Below are 14,104 nucleotides of genomic sequence, written 5' to 3'. Positions count from 1 at the left end.
GAAACCTCCAGCAGTGTCTCAGCTTAGGGATGGAGCCAGTCAGAGTTACCTTGCTATCTCCTTCAAGCAGTCACAATGGTTGAAGGAGTATATTTGTTTAAATACCGAAATGAGGGCTTCTGTTAAGAATGATTTCCAAAAATATTTTTTTAACTTAATGAATATCGCAGTTTTCGGCAAGACAATGGAAAATTTGCGAAAACACAGCAAATTCTTATGGAACACAATGGTATGGCGTTATAGCATAAGAGAACGTATTGCCACATAAAAAATTTCGAACAGGTCACAATCTTCAAGAGATTATTATTGCTGTGGAGATGATTAAGACTGCAGAAGAGTTCATGAAACATGTCTATGTGGAGATGTGCATATTACATCCATCCAAACTCCACATGTACTGTTTCTATTATGGGTCTGGGAAAATTCGTTTTGCTGATCTAAAGTTACATTATATGGGTAAAGGTAGCTTCGTTTATTGGGTGAAGTGCTGCTATCCATATGAAGTAATACAGTGACACAGCCTTGCATGACACATATTCCTACACAGTTGATGATCCTTACAGTACTGCTCCACAGAACAGGAAGTTTAATAATGTAATGAAAGATGAGGAAAATGGGGTGCCACTTTTGGAGTTTGTGGATCTTAGATTCTACAGTCACAGCATATGATACAGCAAACTAGTATTTAATCCCAGGGGCAAGAGACATACACAGTGTTGCAGTCTAAAACTGGCCTGTCACCACATGACAATAAATGGGTCATTTGTGAGGACAGGATTGAAATTCGCTCGTACTATTTACTTGATGAGAGTGGTGTGAATGAAACAAAGTGAGAGTGTGTGTGAATAGTGATTATATGGGAAATGGTATGGTCTATTTATCAAATGGTTCAAATGGCTCTGAGCACTATGGGACTCAACTGCTGAGGTCATTTGTCCACTAGAACTTAGAACTAGTTAAACCTAACTAACCTAAGGACATCACAAACATCCATGCCCGAGGCAGGATTCGAACCTGCGACCATAGCGGTCTTGCGGTTCCAGACTGCAGCGCCTTTAACCGCACGGCCACTGCGGCCGGCTCCATTTATCACCCGCCAGGGTAGCCGAGAGTGCTAACGTACTGCTTCCTGGACTCAGGTAGGCGCGCCGTCCCCGGATCGAATCCACCTGGCGAATTAACGACGAGGGCTGATATGCCGGCCAGCCTGGATGTGGTTTTTAGGCGGTTTTCTACATCCTGCTAGGTGAATACAGGGCTGGTCCCCATGTTCTGCCTCAGTTACACGGCTCGCAGACATCTGAATATTTTCACACTATTCCATGGATTCCACTCGACGCAGACAGTTGGGGTACACTAATTCCATCCCAGGGGGCATGGGGTGGGGAAGGAAGGGCATCCGGCCACCCCTTAAACATTAACATGACAAATCCGATTAATGATGGCTGACCCTGCGTAACTGTGGGACAAGGCTCAAGCGATAGGAATAGGTATGGTCCATTTATCGTAGCATAAATATATTTAGTGTAAATATACACTCCTGGAAATGGAAAAAAGAACACATTGACACCGGTGTGTCAGACCCAACATACTTGCTCCGGACACTGCGAGAGGGCTGTACAAGCAATGATCACACGCACGGCACAGCGGACACACCAGGAACCGCGGTGTTGGCCGTCGAATGGCGCTAGCTGCGCAGCATTTGTGCACCGCCGCCGTCAGTGTCAGCCAGTTTGCCGTGGCATACGGAGCTCCATCGCAGTCTTTAACACTGGTAGCATGCCGCGACAGCGTGGACGTAAACCGTATGTGCAGTTGACGGACTTTGAGCGAGGGCGTATAGTGGGCATGCGGGAGGCCGGGTGGACGTACCGCCGAATTGCTCAACACGTGGGGCGTGAGGTCTCCACAGTACATCGATGTTGTCGCCAGTGGTCGGCGGAAGGTGCACGTGCCCGTCGACCTGGGACCGGACCGCAGCGACGCACGGATGCACGCCAAGACCGTAGGATCCTACGCAGTGCCGTAGGGGACCGCACCGCCACTTCCCAGCAAATTAGGGACACTGTTGCTCCTGGGGTATCGGCGAGGACCATTCGCAACCGTCTCCATGAAGCTGGGCTACGGTCCCGCACACCGTTAGGCCGTCTTCCGCTCACGCCCCAACATCGTGCAGCCCGCCTCCAGTGGTGTCGCGACAGGCGTGAATGGAGGGACGAATGGAGACGTGTCGTCTTCAGCGATGAGAGTCGCTTCTGCCTTGGTGCCAATGATTGTCGTATGCGTGTTTGGCGCCGTGCAGGTGAGCGCCACAATCAGGACTGCATACGACCGAGGCACACAGGGACAACACCCGGCATCATGGTGTGGGGAGCGATCTCCTACACTGGCCGTACACCACTGGTGATCGTCGAGGGGACACTGAATAGTGCACGGTACATCCAAACCGTCATCGAACCCATCGTTCTACCATTCCTAGACCGGCAAGGGAACTTGCTGTTCCAACAGGACAATGCACGTCAGCATGTATCCCGTGCCACCCAACGTGCTCTAGAAGGTGTAGGTCAACTACCCTGGCCAGCAAGATCTCTGTCCCCCATTGAGCATGTTTGGGACTGGATGAAGCGTCGTCTCACGCGGTCTGCACGTCCAGCACGAACGCTGGTCCAACTGAGGCGCCAGGTGGAAATGGCATGGCAAGCCGTTCCACAGGACTACATCCAGCATCTCTACGATCGTCTCCATGGGAGAATAGCAGCCTGCATTGCTGCGAAAGGTGGATATACACTGTACTAGTGCCGACATTGTGCATGCTCTGTTGCCTGTGTCTATGTGCCTGTGGTTCTGTCAGTGTGATCATGTGATGTATCTGACCCCAGGAATGTGTCAATAAAGTTTCCCCTTCCTGGGACAATGAATTCACGGTGTTCTTATTTCAATTTCCAGGAGTGTATATGTATACCATGCATGCTGACATAGTTGTAAATATATGCACACTATGTGTGTAGTAATAATGTAAGAGATTCCTCAGTGGGCGTTACAGCATGTACCAGTTTCCTGGTAGAGCTCTCCACAATATGCTTTGCTAATAAGTCACTTGGGGGAAATGCAGTGAGACACCTAAGACAAGATACAATGATTTTTTGACAACTAGGATGAAAGGAGCTGGAACATATCTCTAATCAGTATGTAGTTATAATCGTCTCCTTTGGAGATGCTGACTGATAAATTCAGAGATATGAAGGGATCCAACAGTTTTGTTTGTAACTTTACTATCTTTATCTGGCTTGTTTGCATTGAGGCTATAAACATGAACAGATATTCAGGTACACTGTACTTCAAATTTTGTAATGTCCTGGATCTCAAAGGGGAGCACAATACTGTCAAAGTTTTAACACCCACGAATATTAATATTTTGGCTGTATGGAGATGGACAATGCTGATGATCATTGTGGTTGTAATTTTTCTCACAAGCCAGGGCTGACCATATAAAACAATAGTTTTCTTTTTTATTTTACATTAATACATGCCGTCTTATTAGCCACATCTGTAGGAAGCTTGATATAGCTGGACCCCCATTTATGACATCAGAGATGCGTGTGGATGTCAAGGTGTAGTGCTCAGCTGAGTGCTTTAGCTGAGCCTCTGACTAACTCGGAAAACTTGGTCTGTATAGCACTCAAGGTGGGATCATGAAACCACTTAGCGACTGAGATGCTCTGTGATTCCATGCCATGTTTAACCTAAATATATATAATGCTCATCTCCTAACATCTGAATCCTGTTTCTGGGGATGCGTAACCCCACAACACAGCACAGCACTACACTTAACGCGATGTTCCACCAATCATTAATGGTTTTCGGAAGCTCTGCCTCCAGAATACGAAGGAACATTTTCAGAAAACCAGTTGGGTCTCTGTGCCCTCCTGCTGAGTTTTCTGTGTGAGAAAAGGAGATGCTCTCCTCGACTAACCTGGCATCTGTCTATAATTGTGGGAGAGGGAACTGCCACTAGCCATAGGACCACTATTACTACCACCATGACTAGCAGCCGAGGACTGCACCCATCCTGTGGGTGAAGCCAGCTGTGGGGTGGCCATTGACAGAGCGGTGCAGCTGTGTCATGGCAGAAGGAGAATCCGGGCTGCAGGGATGGCTGCCATGAGCTGTCCACAACTCCCAGTCCTGACCAGTTGCCAGCAGGAGTTGTCAGCGACCTTGCGACTGATAGAGTGGAGGCCCATGGTCGTCAGAGAAAAGTGGCATTGGTGGGAGCAGTGGGGGCAGTGGCGACTGCAGTGACAGTAGAAGACATGTTGGTGGCTGAGGCAATTACAGCTCATGCAGCTGTCAGCTTCATCTTGGCAGGCAAGATGTATCACACTGTCAGCTCACCAACTAAGGAATGAGTAACTAAGAATAAGTATACATGTTATAAACTCGCCTGCTATTGCAAAGAAAGAAAGAACAGCGATTATACGTGCTAAAAATAGATATGGGTACATTAATTACCTGAAGCAACAGTGATAATAACGCCATATCACAGACATCATTGGTGACTGCCTACACCCAGTCGAGTTTCGGTGACTGGACTTCTCACAGCTCTCGCTCCATTTCTTCCACCCACTCCGACATCTCATCATCATGCACTCTTCCATCCAATTCCTCCTTGGAAGCTGTAACAACAAGAAGAGTTTGGAACCAATCCCATCTAACATATGTACTGCAACAACAATTGTAACACGCAAAATTTGAACATGAACTCATTTTCTAACGAAAGTATACTATAAAATTTGAATACCAAATTATTTATAAGCATCTAAACAGCTGCTCTGTCGGCTGAATTACTGCTGGGCTTGTACAGGCCCATCAGTCTGCACCCTCTAAGCCTCCAGCTGCCGATCGAGGTCAGCCACTATTTCAGGAATGACTCATGTAACAATAATGAAACTTTTTCCTAGTGAAAATATGCTACTGAATCTATAAATTACTGCTGTGAAATAACAAAAATATACTTTGAAATCTGAACATTTGCTACTTTTTTTCATTCTAAAGAAATCATGCTACAAAGTATATGAACACATGATGAACATTTGCTATTAAATTCGAAAATCTGAACATGCAGAGCAATGAAATAGCGAAAATATTCTTCAAAAACTAAAAACTTGCTAATAAATTCGTTTTGACGAAAACATGTTATGAAATACATGATGTTGGTTTGATGAACACTTGCCAGTACATTTGTTTTAAACTGAACACTTAGAGTATGTAACGAAATAACGAAGATATACATTGAAATCTGAAGACTCAGAGCAATGAACACACGCTAATTTGATGAACTCTTGCTATGGAAATATATACTTACATGGAAATTCCTCCAAGTACTACCTCAGACGTTTCCCACTGCCACTGACGCTGCTTGAAAATGCTGAATGCTTCATGGCAGTGTTAGACGATAACAACTCGACAAAAGAGAGAGACGGGTGCACCAATGATGACAACTGAACGTAGTCACAGACCAGAGCAGAATGAAGATGACTTTGGAGGGGGTATGGCTGATATAGACTAAAGCTCTTCTTTCTCATTTGGCAGGAACCAATGGGAATACTACAGAGGAAAACCCTGCTCAGCAGGTTCAGACACAATAGGTGTTGTTGTCCCACAGAATTCAGCTGAAACACCAAGCAGTTCTTCTTCCTCCAAGACTGTCTTTGTCAATGCTTACCGGTCTTCCCAGAAAAAAACCTGTTGACTATATCAAAGCGAGTGTGGAATCCTCTGGCATGGGAACCACTCACAAGGTCAATGTTCCAGTTCACCTGTGTTCGCCAGTCCTCCACAGAAAACCTGTTGTCAGCCAGAACAAAACCAAGGTCAGCGTCCAGGTGTCTGCCATACAGCTTTTCCAGATGACTTTGAAGCAAGCGCTTGTGTGTGTGGAGGCAGGAAACACCATTTTTTGTCGGTCTTTCTAAGGACGCATTTGCCGTTTGGGGGGCTGGAGAGGTGATTCACAAAGCCACAGCGTCCTTCTCAGAACACAGAAGGCTTATTTTTAAGCATCTTGTTGTTCCAGGAAGGATGGAACGGTTGGTGGATAGCTAACAAGGGAAGAGTGGCGTTTCTGGGAAATTCATCCAGTTCGTATGTGTTCCGAGACAGCTTTGTTCAACTGGCCTGCTGACTCATGCACATCCAGTATTGTTCATAAGGGATGAGCATAAGGGATGATTGTTGATAAGGAATGACGTGTTGGCACTGCTGGGCTCCCCTGGGACGTTAGGTTACCTGCAAGCCCAGTGAGTCATCTGGGGAGCAAGTAGGTAGGCAGCTAGACCAGCGCCTATGCAAGCAGGTTCAGGAACCCCTGGGGCATTATAGGACTCGAGACAAAGTGAACCACATACCAGTCCGTGGTTGGCCACAGAAACAAACGACAGGTGCGGGCATTTACCAGCGGGCGCAGCCAGTAGAGTTAACACAGGCATTGCCACATGATAGGCACTTCCAGGGCAGGTTGCATCACCCAGGAGACCTCTCACTGCTGTGGTGTGTAAAAGTACTCTCAGCAACGAGTCATACAGTGCTCCAGGCGTAGTGCACGAATAGTGTTTTCTAGCACTGTGCATCTGCTTGGGTAAGTGCAGAAATCATTATAGACTACTCATATGAAGTTTGTTATGCAGAGGAGTAGATTAGTGTTAAACATCCCAGGAACAACAAGGTCATTACAAATGGAGCAAAAGCTTGGACTAGGGAAGGATGGGGAAGGAAAATGGCTGCTCTCTTTGGGGGGGGGGGAGGGGGGAACAATCCTGGCATTTGCCATAAGTGATTCAGGGAAATCACGAAAAATCTAAATTAGGATGGCCGGACTCTGGATTGAACCATTGACCTCCAAAATGAGGCTCCATTGTGGTACCCTCTGCACTATCCCGCTTGGTGCATGTTAGATGGCACGTTTAGATCTTTATTAGCTTCTGGCTATAACAGGGCAGGATAGGGAACTACCGTTAGCCTGTATCACTATTACTACCACTGCAACTAGCAGCCATGAACTGCACCATCCTGAGAGAGAGTTCATCCACGCTCATCTTTTCACACCTATTTACAGAGAAGACCTCAAAGTTTCGCCTGTCATGCTGACTAAAGAAGAAGACTTTGATTGTAATGGCAAATAAGTTTACCATTCTCATGCCAGAAATTCAATATTCTGTATTTATTTATTTTCATTCCACAGCACAACACGAGGATGAATTGAGTGAGGCAACTAGCTGCTGTTGTGGCTTTCTAGAAATTGTACAGAAGATATTGTCGGCGATTACGCAGTAAACAATTCCAAATGATCAAAACTGCAGTGAGAAGTAAGGAACACAGCACATGGTTTGTGATAACACACATTTTATTCAGCAACCATACATCATGCTTACATTTGGCATGGACGGCTTCTACGTCTATTGAGATAGACTTTGGCATCAGATTAATATATGAATGAACTGAAGCACTGTGCACTACGCGCACGAAGATAGTTTACAATGTCATTGTACGCAGCTTGAACATAAAGCAAACGGCGGTTCAGTCTCTCCAGCACAGGAGATGAGACCATACTTAGTCCAAAGAAGTTCGTAACGTTGGAGTGCTGTAGATAAATGGTCAGGTCCCCTAATTTTACCTGGAGTGGGGTACCAGCATAAACTGTTGTAACGAATAGTGTCAGACCAGTGAGGTATATCTACCGCGGAAGAACAATATGGATAATCCTCCGTTGCCATCTATGCACTGATGTAGGGTATTTTGATATCCATCACAACACACCAGTCACAGTCTCATAGGAACGACGCCCTTTTGTAGTAATTCCCGCTGAGCAACATTATAACGAGAGGTAAGGAAACACAACAGACGGTTTTTGATAATATACGTTTTATTCAGCAGTCATATAGGGGATCCACTATACTGTAATAATAAAGTCCCCTGGTTCATTCTTTTTCGTCACATCAGCACAGTATTTAGTAAATAACTGCTTCTTGTGCATATTCAGTAAGTATTTTCCTCAAACTAATAGGTGCATCATAAAACTCAGGTATTCCATGCGTTAATTTAGCATGATGTCTGCTATCGAGGTCGACTTTGACACTGCATTGATATATGTACTGAAGTACTGTTTTAAATCATTCACATGAAATGAAATGATCGTACGGCATTGTTGGGCGGGAGACTCCATGCGGGGTGTTCGACCGCCGAAATTGCACGTCCTTTTTAGCTGCCGCCACTTCGGCGGCTTGCGAGTCAATGATGATGAAATGTTGAGGAAAGACACACAACACCCAGTCATCTTGAGGCAGAGAAAATCCCTGACCCCACTGGGAATCGAACCCGGGACCTCGTGCGCGAGAATCGAGAACGCAACCACAAGACCACGAGCTGCGGACATCATTCACATGTATACTATGCACACGAAAATGGTTCACAATGTCACTGTACCCCACATCTCATCCAGCGGTTCAGTCCCTCCAACACAAGAGCTGACACCATACTTAGTCCAAATAAGTTCATTACAGCGGAATGGTGTAGATAAATGGACAGAACTCTTGATCACCTAGCGTGTGGTGTCACTGTACACTGTTGTGATGATTACTGTCAGACCAGTACAGTAAATGTCTGTGGAATAACGTGATGAATAATACTCAGTAGTCATCTGGACACTGATGTAGGATACAGCACAGGAAACAACACTTTAACATTTTGACACATTTTCTATCTTCCATTACAACACACCAGTCACTGTCTGCTGCTGCTCCTATAACAATATTTAGAAACTTTGAGCGACTAGCAGTTAAATTAGCTATTGAATGGAAAAGCAGTAGCGCACTGGGAGCAATCAGCACTTTCTCGTCCACAACATCTATACTTTGTCCTTGCACTATCAACGGAATGTTCTCGGATGGTGCATATGTCGGAATCCAGTACCAATCTGAATCATGCTGTTTAGGGCCCCCAGTGCCCTTCTGCGAGTTAGAGATAGGCTAGGTGTATTCATCGGTTAGTGTGACAGACAACAGCAGACCATTGTCGTGCTCCAACATGCTGACAAGGTGCGCTACAGGATGCCAAGTGCCAGCAGACGCTGTAGGTGATGGCACTGTGGAGGGTGCTTCTGGTCCTAATAAGCTAGAGATCACCTATACAGGTCTGGACGTACTGGAGACAACTTTTTGCCCTGACAAGGTGGAGAGCACCTCTGCAGGTCTGGATCCATCGTAGACCACTGAACAAAGAAGAAGAAGAACCATTATACGCGGGAACAAAGACATGGGGTTTCACCAAGAAGAAGAAGCGAAAGCAAAGATACATAATAAGCGCTTACTTTTCCGCTTTTTCCTGGGAGGCCCTGGATGATCTCAGCTGCTGCCACTAATGGATCTTCCACTTAGTGGGAACAGTGCGCCACTGTATTCACCTTATGACTCCTACGTCATGATCATGTGACTGAATGAAGCGTTCCCCCCAATTTCCAAGTGGGAGGAGGGGAGGATTGTCGCTTTTCTTTTGGTTCCCGGCAATTTCCAGGGGGGGAGAAACCTATGATGTCACCAATTCAGTCACTCTCTGGTGGTGGAATTGTGAACTAGCTCATTTGGTCTGGGGTTGTTGGAGAGCACACATTCGCCTCTTAGGAATATAGACTGGTCATTTCCAAAAAGGTAGACAGTTACAGCACAAGCAACTATCTGTATGAGATCCAAAATGTATCTTCAGCTCGTCCCACTTTGTTATAATTATTTGTTGAAAAGTATCCTTGTTCTTACGCTCCTCCATTACCTTTCCTTTCTCATCCTTGTGTAGGGTGCTACAGATACAGTCCTCAGTTGAAAACTTACACGTAATAGGGTTATGAAAGTCCTCTCCCTTCAACACCAACAGTTCATCAACTGAACACATTGCTTTTCCTGTCAAAGAAAGAGATCCACAGCCCTGTCTCCTGCAATTTATTTGACATTGATTTAAATTTCTCGTCGTGAGATTCTTCCACTCCAGTAGGTCAACACAGATTGAGCGATTTTTCCCGTCAATTTTGTCCCAGAAGGGGTGGGGACGGGAGGGATAGGCAGAGGAAGAGGGAGCAAGGGGAAGGGTTGGGGAGCGCTTTTCCAGAGGGGGAGGGGGACCCTCCGAAGAGCTGGGGATTGCCAAATTAATTGGTCAGTTTAAGTAATTAGTCAATTAATTTTCTTTAATTTTATATCAAAAGTGGCGCAGAATTATGTTCCACTACTACTGATATCCACCGTATCAGCGTCCGAATAATTACAGTGTGGGTTGTACGATGTGTTCGGTATTCTCCATGTGTCAATTTGTCTGCTGTAAGGACAGTGTAAACGTGGACTCTTGACAAACACTAAACGTATACCATCACCAATAAGCCAGGTTTGTGTTGCTTACAGCGCGGAAGATTATGGCATTAACATGATGCACGTAAGATTTGAGATTAACTAAGAAATCAACGTCCTGTCGATGATGTGATCATTAGAGATGGAGCTCAGGCTCGGGAAGGACAATATAGTGAAGGAAGTCGATCGTGACCTTTCCAAAGTAATCATCCCGGTATTTCCCTTAAATGGTTACCGCTCCTTCCGAAAGAGAGTCCATTTCCCTAGCCAATGCAATACCTCGCTCGGGACTGTATTACCAGCTCTGTCAGGTATCTTTCGTTATGACATAATGGTGCGTCATTCCATTCTTTTTCTATCTACTCTGTGCCATATTTCATCAGTCGAAGTATCTGGCGAACAGTGGCGTGCCAGTCTTTCGGCAGCTCATGACCAGATGTATTCGGCTAGTGAGAACATGCTGACCGCACCAATGCTCGAACACCCCCTCTGTCGAGATAGGTCAGGACATCACGGGCCACATGAGTTCTTGTTTAAATTTGTCACACAGACCCCTTAGATAGGGCACAGCCAACGACCTTAACAAGTCATGCATGTAACGACCGCTATGCAAATTACCTGCTTAGCGAATTAGAAAAGATGCAGTTGTGTGCCTAATGGCACCAAAAACCATTGTGCCAATCGCTGGGCGCGTACGGCAACTTCGTTCTTCTAGATCAGGGCTTTCCACACTGCGTTCTGCGCAACACATGTATTCTGCGGGAAGCGAGTAAGTGCTCCACAAAAAGTTATGATTTTTTAAATTTGTTTATAAATTCTGTGTTACTAGTTATGATCTAGAATCACAGTAGTTGTACTGGTAGGTAGGACAGCTTGGCTGCGGAAGTCGAAGGGTAGCCCACAACAGACAGACAACAGTATTCACAATTACAAGCTCCCAAGCTTTAATGATCTTCCAGCAATAAAGGCTCTTAACAAATCTCAATTAAGCAAGGACATAAACTTGGTTACAAAAATATGTTAACCTTCAACCAGTGCATAACCCCAGTAAAGAATTACCAATCAATAAAACGTAGATAAAGGACTGCTTTACAAGAATGCTTAAATTAAGTAAAATCATGAAAGCTAAGTTATAAATTTTATGTTAAGCTTCTACAGGTGAATAACCCCAATAAAGAATTCTCATTTAAATAAAACATAGATAGGAAAATGCCTTACCAAAATGCTTGAATTGTGTAAAATCATGAAAAGCTGAGTTACAACTTTTCTCACACTACTTAGGAATTTACAGCAAATAAACAATTTTGATCTGTTTAACCAGAAGATAACTGCCAAGTCCAAGCGACCGAAGCCACTCAGAGCGGACGACCGCCCCAACGCTGGTCATCAACCGACATCGTCACGGCCCAGTGGCCACCGTGCTAAAACAGACTAACGTTTCGGTAAGCGACCGACAGCAACATAGGAGTAACAGTGACTGAAAGTCGGCGTACGCCTAAGGAAACACGGCACACCCTGAAGCGGGAGCAGGCACAGCTGACTAGCGGCCATACAACCGCGAGCAAACAACTCTCACGCCTACCGTACTAAAGCGGCAAATGATAGCGAGCGACAAGGCGCCACGCGCAAAGCAGCAACCGTTCCTACCCCTCGACCACAGAATGTGCCCTGTCTCCTTGTCTATGGTAATACAATTTATAGCACACAAGAAACGATTTAATAATGGTATTAGTTCAACGCAAGATCAGTCAACAGGTAGGTCCAGTAAAGATTTACCAACGGATTTACCTTCAAACCAACTTCCGGACCACAGGCGGAAATTAGTAAACTTGGCATAAGTTTTCACCAGACCGATAAACAAGAAATCAAATTAAACAGTTGCCAAAAATACGGTCACGATACGCAAGACCTTCAAGACCTTGCTATCTTACAGTTATCATTAACGGCAAAACATACACAAATGAATGACAAGAAATTCACCATTGAAAGCAAAAAACAACACCACAAAGGTTAAATTAATTTGCGGACGAGCCAGTCACTGAAAGCTAGTTCCACAAGATTAGGACTAACCTCACTCGGCAGCAATACATTTGTGTGCGTGATAACTACGTTGCCCAAACGGGACTCCAAACCCCAAAACAACAGGTCACACCTTAGCTGTCTTGTTCTCGGATACTACGCACCACCGGGCTAAGACAATCGCAACGAAAAAAAATCTCTGAAATTACAGCTGCCTGCAGCAAAACAAATGAGTCAGAGTGCATGAACGTAAAGCACAAGCCACTGTTCCAGCCGGAGCGTAACCTTTTCAATGCACATACGAACAGAACAACAAACGTGGGCATAAAGGGAGCAGCAGATGCGTACCAAGCAAACTATACTACGCCAAAATACGACCCACGTCACGTCCACAAACCGGAGCACTGCTCCCGGAGCTGGTGTCTGCTCGCCGGACTGCCGCAACTCTCTGTCCCCCGGAAAGCGATGCTGACTGCCGCCTTGCTCAACGCTCCCTTCTCGGCCGTGCACAACAACTCTTCTGTTGCCGCCTCAGAGTGCGGCCGCAATGTCCGTTCTCCCCTGCTGTCCGCCCCAGACTCCCGTACTCGCACTCACTCCCTCGTTAGGACCCGCTCCGACAGGAGGCGCTCGCGATCGCACGTAGTGCCAACCTCAACCAGAGGAGTAATCGATAGCGTCTTGCGCCCGAGAGCCGCGCCACGGCTCAGTAATCACTGAACAAAACAAGTTCATCTCAATTTTTAAAATTTTATTGACGTTCAAAATAAACAAGGCGTCTCAGGACTCTCAAAATGTTCTCTCCGTCCGAACAGACCTTGGCAGGCCCAACGGTACCAACCGGCCGCCGTGTCATTCGCAGTCCACAGGCGGCACTGGATGCGGATATGGAGGGGCATGTGGTCAGCACACCGCTCTCCCGGCCGTATGTCAGTTTACGAGACCGTAGCCGCTACTTTTAGTCAAGTAGCTCCTTAGTACGTCTCACAAGGGCTGAGGGCACCCCGCTAGCCAACAGCGCTCGGCAGGCCAGATGGTCACCCATCCAAGTGCTAGCCCAGTCCGACAGCGCTTAACTTCGGTGATCTGACGGGAGCCGGTGTTACCATTGTGGCAAGGCCGTTGGCTCTCAAAATGTTCCGTCAGAGGAAAATTTTGAGAATTCCTGCTCTAGAGCATCCGCAAACAAATACGTCCATCATGATGCTACACACATAACTGGAACTCAACTGAAATTAGCCATGTTGCGCCGGCCGCGGTGGCCGAGCGGTTCTAGGCACTTCAGTCCGGGACCGCACGACTGCTACGGTCGCAGGTTCGAATCCTCCCTCGGGCATGGATGTGTGTGCTGTCCTTAGGTTAGTTAGGTTTAAGTAGTTTTAAGTCTCCAGTCCTGTCGTTGACGGCGCGCCTCACTCTCTGCTGCCGCCTCACTGGAATCGCATCGATGAGATGTCGTTGCCCTCCCCCTTTGGATACTTGCCTTGCTATAAACAGGCGTCTTCTCTCACTCAAAATTCGTGACGTGCCTGTTATGCGCAGTCGAGCAAACAATAAGTCTATCCTCCAGGTCGTTAGTAGCGTAGGATTCTTCAGTCATTTCCTGTCAGAAAGATCACGTTCGTAATAACTGACGGAAATTCGTCGAGTAAACCAGATGGAATCTCTCGTGTTCCCCAAGAAAATATTATAGGCCC

General features: G+C 46.2%; 1 pseudogene; it reads right to left on the bottom strand.

Moving 5' to 3' along the window:
• Positions 1–13,416: 13,416 nt before the first annotated feature.
• Positions 13,417–13,534, bottom strand: LOC126261064 (5S ribosomal RNA; annotated as a pseudogene).
• Positions 13,535–14,104: the final 570 nt, after the last annotated feature.

This window comes from Schistocerca nitens, chromosome 5 (assembly GCF_023898315.1).
Source record: "Schistocerca nitens isolate TAMUIC-IGC-003100 chromosome 5, iqSchNite1.1, whole genome shotgun sequence".
NCBI lineage: Eukaryota > Metazoa > Arthropoda > Insecta > Orthoptera > Acrididae > Schistocerca > Schistocerca nitens.
Note: the sequence above shows the minus strand (reverse complement) of the source record. Positions and strands in the feature narration are given on the sequence as shown.